Source organism: Dermacentor silvarum, chromosome 3 (assembly GCF_013339745.2).
Source record: "Dermacentor silvarum isolate Dsil-2018 chromosome 3, BIME_Dsil_1.4, whole genome shotgun sequence".
Lineage (NCBI taxonomy): Eukaryota > Metazoa > Arthropoda > Arachnida > Ixodida > Ixodidae > Dermacentor > Dermacentor silvarum.
The window spans coordinates 205,946,700-205,954,600 of NC_051156.1; the positions used below are offsets into that span (position 1 = coordinate 205,946,700).

General features: G+C 51.0%; 1 protein-coding gene across 1 annotated transcript in view; it reads left to right on the plus strand.

Annotated features, from left to right (window-relative positions):
- The window catches only part of LOC119446537 (calmodulin-binding transcription activator 2), a 493,330-nt gene that overhangs the window by 886 nt on the left and 484,543 nt on the right, over positions 1 to 7,901 (plus strand). The gene's annotated exons all lie outside the window — the stretch shown is intronic.

Below are 7,901 nucleotides of genomic sequence, written 5' to 3' on the forward strand. Positions count from 1 at the left end.
TTGTCGGCCCCGGTCCGCTCGATCGCTGACCATTAGGAATGCAGCAGGAAACACCGCCACGAGATTTATGGCCAGCACGAACGACGACGGAATTCCACAATATCGTCATGCCAGATGCGAGCGGCGCATATTCTTCGCTTGGCATGCGACCCACATAACGCGGTGACACCGACTTCTCCGGCCTCAGCCGCACGACTGCAGTAATTCAAAGTGCCTTCTGTGCATGGTCGACTTTTGGAGCGGAAAAAAAAAAAAAAAATCCTGTGGCTGGACGTTGCCACTACGCAGATGAATTTTAACCGTCTGCGTCAGCCACATTTCTGGTTTCTGTTTCGGTTGTTACGTTCCTACCGATGCGCTGTGTCCTTTTATCGACGCTTGCAATAATGATTATTTGCAGGTTGTCAGTTTAATTAATCCGAACATTAAATTTTTTCTTGTGTGTTCTTAGCGTGATGTTTTATCATTGGTAACTTACGAGGGGGTAATTTCGTAGCCTAGTTTCGGTTTTAGCTGGCGTGCGTGCGTTATCAGCGCTTCAGAGCATAAACTTGACGCACTACTGTTCCCATTGGAATGGCAACGCGTCGGTACTATTTGTCTCACGTAGTGCTCGGTTAAATAATAAATGTTCCGGTCATTGCTTATGTTGTCGTTTAAGCAGAAGAGGAGTGTTGTGTTATAGTTGTATGTCGTACGTGGGCTCCTGCGCCTGCAGTAAGAGAGAGAGAACGGGTGCATAGAAAGGCACGGAGGTTAACCAGAGGTAGTTCTGGTTAACCATCCTGCACTGGTAGAAGGGAATAAAAGGAGAAAGAGAGCGGAAGGAATAAGAGTAAATTACTAACACAACATTGCAGCTTAAAAGTACAGGTGGAATGTACTCACTATATAGTATACACTCTAGCACAGGTGATCATGCATAACATATACATATCACATCACGTTCTGTGTGGCTTTTAAGAGGAGTTCTTTTGTCGTTGTTGTTGTTGGAACGGAATTTATTTTGCTTTATTTTCTTTTTTATTCATTTGGAGTGTGGTTTGTTAAGTGTTGGGGAAGGTTCACCAACACTTGATATGGGTTAGTAGTTAGAAGAGCACCTTAATTGTGCTACTGTAGCTATAGAACTGTGTTCACCTCGTTACACTGGCGCGCATATGCATGGTCTCTTCAATTGTTGTAACATTTTAAATTTACGAAATTCTACGGGAGTTCAGCGGGAGTTCAGCGGTACCGTTACGTATAGGCTACGCAGTGTATGAAATACATGCAGAGAAAGAAAGAGAGAGGTCCACGAAGCATTCTTGTTCTGCACGTCTGCCCTGCGAAACGATCGACATACCTTTATTGGTAATATTACAGGTATCGTAATTGGACGAGCCATCTTGGTTCCCTTATTTGGTTGGCGGACGCGAACCGTTAACCTTGAACACAATGTGCACCCTAGATACTTGACGAGATGACGTATATGTAGATTATGAATCTCACTGTCAAGTAGCGGACCATATGCATTGGACATATGTCACTCGACGGACCGTGGAGGCATAGACATCGTTACATGTGAGAAGCGAGAAGAAATCTCGGGAGAGCCACGCGGGCCGCATGCTTGAAACCCTTGGCCTATGGATCCTGCGTGGGATTTTTTCCGATAATTCTTTTGCGTAATTCAGCACGCTGTGACTGGGGCAGATCCGCTCAGGCGATCGATATAGTTCTCTGCACTGATATCAGTTGCAGTGTCGTTTTTTTTTTTTTTTTTTTTTTTTTTTTTTTTTTTTTTTGCAGGAGCGTGGGTACAGGCTTTTTCCTCGGAAAGCCGCTGGTTGGTTTTATTATTATTTTGAATGCAGTGAGGAGAAATCAGTATGTAGCACTCAAGGCAACATAAGCGGGAGATTACAGCTTTCGTGTTCGGGCGTCGCGGGCATTGCGTGCCACTCGATCTCGGAGGCTATATCGGAGACATATGGCACGACACGGCAGCGTCCTATATACATGACGTGCGGCGCGCGTCGGAAAAATCGACTGCTTCTTTGTTAGAAACCTGCTGGACGTGGTTACTAGAACATCGGATCGCACGCGGAATGGGGATCTGTCTCCTGCGGCGGGGTCTGCTTGTAGAGTGCGGTTCTCGCGAGTTTGTGTCGATCGGGCAAGGTGTCTTCTTATCGGCGTACTAAAGGAAGTTCGAACTACCGTTCTTAAATTTCGCACAGAAAAGAGAGAGAGAGAAAGAAATTGAAAACGCGACGCCGATGAGGTCACTGTGTACCGTCATGCACCTTGCTATATACTAAATTACAACCCATGGGTCCTTTTCATGCAGCAAAACGTTCCGCGAAAATTGGCAGGCTTGAGGTTTCTTGTAATTCCTTGTTATACAACTGTAAGGATTAACGTGCACCGCCCAAAGTCACTGCCAAATCTTCGACGTCACGAGGACCAACTTCGGGAACATGAACGTACGTGGCATCGCCATCACTCCATTCCATTCGTATCATCTCTGGGGCATAACAGACTATTGTACTGTCTGCAAAGCTTAGACATTTCATCAGCCAGAAGTGCAGTCTATCAATCTCGATTACTCAATCTGTTCTCTTTCAGCGTGTCTGTCTCCGGTTCCACTATGTATATATCGGTGTTTCTGCTTTCTGCTCTCCGCTACCATTAGCGCATTAGAAAACAGAAATTCTATAGACTTTAAAAGCAAAATATTTATGGACTTTATATAGATTGTATAAATTTTTGTGAAATTTAAGTGATGTCTTCTATAGTAGTAACAACTTTATTTATCCTTTTTACAAGGAAAGGGGCAGCGGGGTAGAGGGGGGAAGGGCTCTACTCGAGGTAGTCCTCCGCTACCCACTCAGCCCACCCCAGGATGGCCTCCTGAACGTCGGGCCTGGAGCTGCGCAAGGCAGCCCCCCACTGCTCCTCACTAGTAATTAAATTATTAAGGGGAGGGGGCAATGCGTGTTGAGGGCATCCCCACATAATGTGGTCGAGATTGGCCTTGGCCGCTGAGCAGAAGCGGCAGGCCGGGGAAGGGTAGAGAGAAGGGTGAATGACGTGTAGAAAGTGAGGGGAGGGAAAGGTGCGAGTCTGTAGCTGCCGCCAGAGGATCTCGCGTTTACGTGGAGAATTACGTGCCAAGGGAGGAAATGTGAGACGATCGAGTGTATAATGTGCACAGATGTCGTGGAATGTGAGAAGGCGATCTCTCGCGGAAAACGGCCTCTCGAAAGCAACGATTTGCGACTCACCTAATGCCCGCGCCCGGTCCGTTAATCCTCGGGCGCTGGCGTGAGCCACCTCGTTGCCGGCGAGACCCGCGTGTGCTGGGGTCCAAATCAGGCCTACGTCTTGTGTGGGAGGGTGAGAGAGGGTTAGGGAAAGGGCTTGTCTTGACACCCTGCCCGCTCCGAAATTGCTGATGGCTGTTTTTGAGTCGCTGACAATGACGGAGGAATTTGGAATAGCGAAAGCCAGGGCTATGGCCGCCTCCTCCGCCTCCTCCGGAGAAGAAGCATAGACAGAGGCAGCCGTAGCTAACTGGCCGTGCGAATTTATTACTGAGAGGGCATATTTGGAGCCAGTGCTATATTCGGCGGCGTCGACATAGAGCACGTCGGTTGAATTGGAGAATTTTCTGTGTAGGGCCTTGGCCCTTTGCCTCCTGCGTGGGATGTGATGTATAGGGTGCATGTTTTTAGGGAGTGGTGGAATGTGTAAATTCGCGTGTATGTGGTGTGGAATGGTGTGTTTGGGGTGACTGAGAGATGGTGGAGAAATGCCTAAGGAGTTGAGAATGTGTCGTCCGGTTTTCGATTTGGAAAGGCGGGTTTGTTGGGAGGTGAGATGGGCTTCGACGAGCTCGTCGAGTGTGTTGAAGGTACCGGTCTGCATGAGCCGTTCTGTGGACGTGCGTAGTGGGAGGCCTAGGGCGAATTTATAGATTTTGCGAAGGAGGGTGTTGACCTTGTCAGCCTCCTTTCTGAGAAGGTGTAAGTATGGGAGTGTGTAAGTTACCTTTGTGATGACAAAGGCGTGTATTAGTCGGAGAAGATCATTTTCCCGCAGACCGCCGTGTCGGTTGGACACGCGGCCGAGCAGTCTGAGAGTGTTGTCGACGGTGGATTGGAGTGTCTGGAGGGTGTGCGTGTTGTGTCGATTGCTCTGAATGTGCAGACCGAGAACCCTGAGCTTGTCTACCCTGGGGACATGTTTGTTGCCGAGGAGGATGTGGATGTCGGGAGTGTGTCTACGGTTGCCGGTGTGGGCAGGAAGGAGAAGGATTTCAGATTTCTCGGGGGAACAGACGAGACCCATGCGTCCCGCTATGGCCTCCACCTTATCGGCGGCGGCCTGCAGTACGTCTTGAATCTCACCGTCTGAGCCACCTGTGACCCAGAGGGTGATGTCGTCCGCGTATAGGGAGAAGTTCAGCCCTGGGATGGTCTTAAGGGAGCGTGCAAGGTGGAGCATGGCGAAATTGAAGAGCAGGGGAGATAGCACGGACCCCTGGGGCGTGCCAAAGCTCCCAAGGTGATAGGTAGGGGATTGCTCCGCGCCAATAAATATTGTCGCGGTGCGGTTGGAGAGGAATGCGGCAATGTAATTGTGGATCCTTTCGCCTACCCCAAGAAGGTTTAGCTCCCGAAGTATGACGCAATGATCCACATTATTAAAAGCGCCATGAAGGTCAAGACCTAGAATTGCTTGTGTGTCGTGAGTAGGGTTGGGTGTCAATATGTCGTGCTTCAAGCGAAGCATAACGTCCTGGCACGACAGGGAGCGGCGGAATCCCACCATCTCTGGTGGGAAGAGGTTGTTGTCCTCAATATATTTATTGAGGCGGTTGAGGATAATGTGTTCGAAAGTTTTGCCAATGCATGAGGTGAGTGAGATTGGTCTGAGGTTTGACGTGTTTACGGGTTTGTGGGGTTTGGGAATAAAGATGACTCTGGCATCCTTCCACGAGGATGGAAGGGTGCCAGTGTCGAAGCAGTGGTTGAAGTATGTTGTGAGTGCCTTGACAGAATTGTCGTCCAGGTTTCGGAGAATTTTGTTATTTATCTGGTCGGGGCCAGGAGCGGAGGTCGTGCGGAGGTTAGCCAACGCGTGGCACACCTCGGCTTCTGTGATCGGTGTAGCAAGGTCCGGATTAGGTATGCCGATGTAGTGGGGAATGGAGAAACGACGTGCGGGGGGAAGGTGTTTTTCTCGAAGCTCAGCAAAGAGTCCCTTTAAGTTGTCTTTGTGAGCGTGCAAGAGTTTGCTTATATGATGATTGTGTTGTGTGCGTGAGGTGGTGGGATCTATGAGGTGTCGTAATAGTTGCCACGTCCGCTTACTACCAAGCTGACCGTGCATGCTATCGCATATTTGGCCCCACTGTTGGTTAGTCAGCTGGGTGGCATATGTTGAATTTGGAGATCGAGCTGAGCAATTCTAAGTCTCAACCCTTCGATTGTGGCGGCGCTTTTTCCAGCGTTCAGGAGAGATGCCTTGGCTTCCCACATGTGTAGGAGCCTGGCATCGACTGTGGGGAGCGGTGTGTCAAGAGGGAGGGTTGTGGTGTGTGCCTGTGTATCGGCGTGGAGTTGTTGGACCCATTCCGTGATGTCGGCAATGTCGGCAGGGGCGGACATTTGCCTTGCATCGCGGAACTGGTCCCATTTAGTGAGATTGAGGGGCTTTGGTGCGAGGACTTTGTGGCGGAACAGTAAGGTTGTTTGGATGATGTAATGATCGCTGCCGAGGTTGATTTGTAAGTTAGTCCAGTTGGCGTGCTGGATTCTGTGTGTGAGTGTTAGGTCGGGGGAAGTATCCCTGGAAACGCTGTTACCAAGTCGTGTGGGTATGTCAGTGTCGTTATGGAGTGTAAGGCGGTGATTTTGTATGTGTGCCAGAGGGCTCTGCCCTTGGGTGTACTGCTGGAATGACCCCATAATTGGTTGGGGGCATTAAAGTCTCCTAGAATTAGGAGGGGGTGTTTACCGGCAGCGGAGAGGGCATGAGCGAATAGTTTGTCGAATTTGTGATGTTTGTCTTTAGGGCGACTGTAAACGTTCAAAATGTATAACGCCGGAGTGCGAATTTTGCGAGGAAGAATTTCGATAAAGTCGTGCTCTATGTCAACGTCTTCGAATTTAGAGTGGGTGGCGGTCAGATGTTTAAGTATGAGTACGGCTGTATTAGGTTTGGTGTTGCATTTTGCTTGCATGATATTGTAACTAGGGAATTGCACGGTTCCATGGGTTTCCCTGTAAGGCGATGACGGCAGGCGGATTGTTGCAGCTGGCAATGTACTGCTGAAAGCTGGCTTTCTTACGGCCAAACCCCCTGCAGTTCCATTGCCAGACTACGAGTTCGGAGCGGGCAGGACTACTCGCCATCACTCGGGAGTGCGGGTGGGGAGTTGGTTGGGGGTGGAGTGATGGCTTGGGTGAGAGTGGCTAGTTGTGCCATGACGGACTCAAGAAAGCGGTCTAGTTTGTCATTAAGGGCGACAAATTGCGCGGTGCAGCTTTGTTGGAAGGCCATGAAGTCTTGTTGTAGTTGGTGGGCTTTGGATTCAAGAGTGGTTATTCTATCGTTAAACCCAAGGAGGGTATCGTCTAGGCGATCTTCCGTGCGCGGCGTATCGGGGGTTTTGCGTTTGTTGGGGGGAGAGGGTGTCGTAGGTGGCTGAGATTCAGGAGCAACATCCATGGGAGAGGGTGGGTCGTTAGACGTAGGGGTAGGTGATGGGAGTGATGGTGTGAGAGGTTGCGATGATGGGAGACTATAAGGTTGGGAGGGGGGAGGGTGGCTGGGTGGACTGAAGCGACAGTTTTAGCTGGGCGAATCTCCTCCTGAGAGTGGCGTTCTCTCGAAGGAGAGATGTTTCGAGATTGGAGGGCTGAGATGGCGAGGAAGCAGGTGGAGGCTACCCTAGCCCAGCTTACCTGGGGTGGGGGTGTTGCTTGCTTGAGGGAGGCGGCGGTGGTTGGTGTAGGGCGGGCCAGGCTTCGCCCTGGGAGGTAGTGGTGGCCCTGGGGTCTTGCTGCTGCTCCTGGCGTGGGCTTGGGCAGGATCTATGGCCGGGAATGAGGGTGCTTGTTGGCTCCTTGCCTTGGAGGGAGTCTGTTGGGGCTTGTAGCGCTGCTTGCACAGCTGGGAGACCGTAGGGTGTGCACGTTACAGACGATGCCACCCGGTTTGCAGTCGTTGTCCATGGAGGGGTCGAGAGTTCCACAATTCGGGCAGCGTGTGTCTGTGGAGAACGGGCACACGTCCTGGCGATGGCCGACTTTGCGGCAGCGAGTGCAAGCCTCGATCTTCTGCCGGTAAGGGATACAGCGGAGGGCACAACCCTCGTAGTTGATGTAGTAGGGGACGCGCTTCCCTTGGAAGGTAATCAGGATGGACTCGGTGTTGCCCAATCGCCTGGCGGATCCTACTGTGAGGTCAGGATTGTAGCTGATGAGGGTGGGGAGGATGGCTTGCTCGGGTGAGTCGATGGGTAGGAGGATGACGCCGCGACAGGTGTCCGAGGGGTCAGCTACGTGGGTGGCCACCTCGTAGGTGGTTCCGTTGAAGTTGAGGGTGGGGATGGTATTGTAGGAGTCGGCCCGGTCCATATTCGGATGTGCTCACTAGGATAGTATTGCTGATTTCGTTGACGCGAAGTTGGTCTTGAGCAGTGTGCTCGTTGATTGGTAGGCCGGCCGCCTTGAGGATGATCTGGCGTAGGACGCAGGAGTGAATTTTGCTGCAGTCGAGACCGCCCCGGATCCTGACAATGATTTTGTAGTCGTTGGCAGGGGCATGGTGGAGGTTTCGGTGATTTCTTGGATGGATGCGGGGGGCGGCGGTTGGTGGATGATGATGATATATGGTAGGTGGGGTGGCGA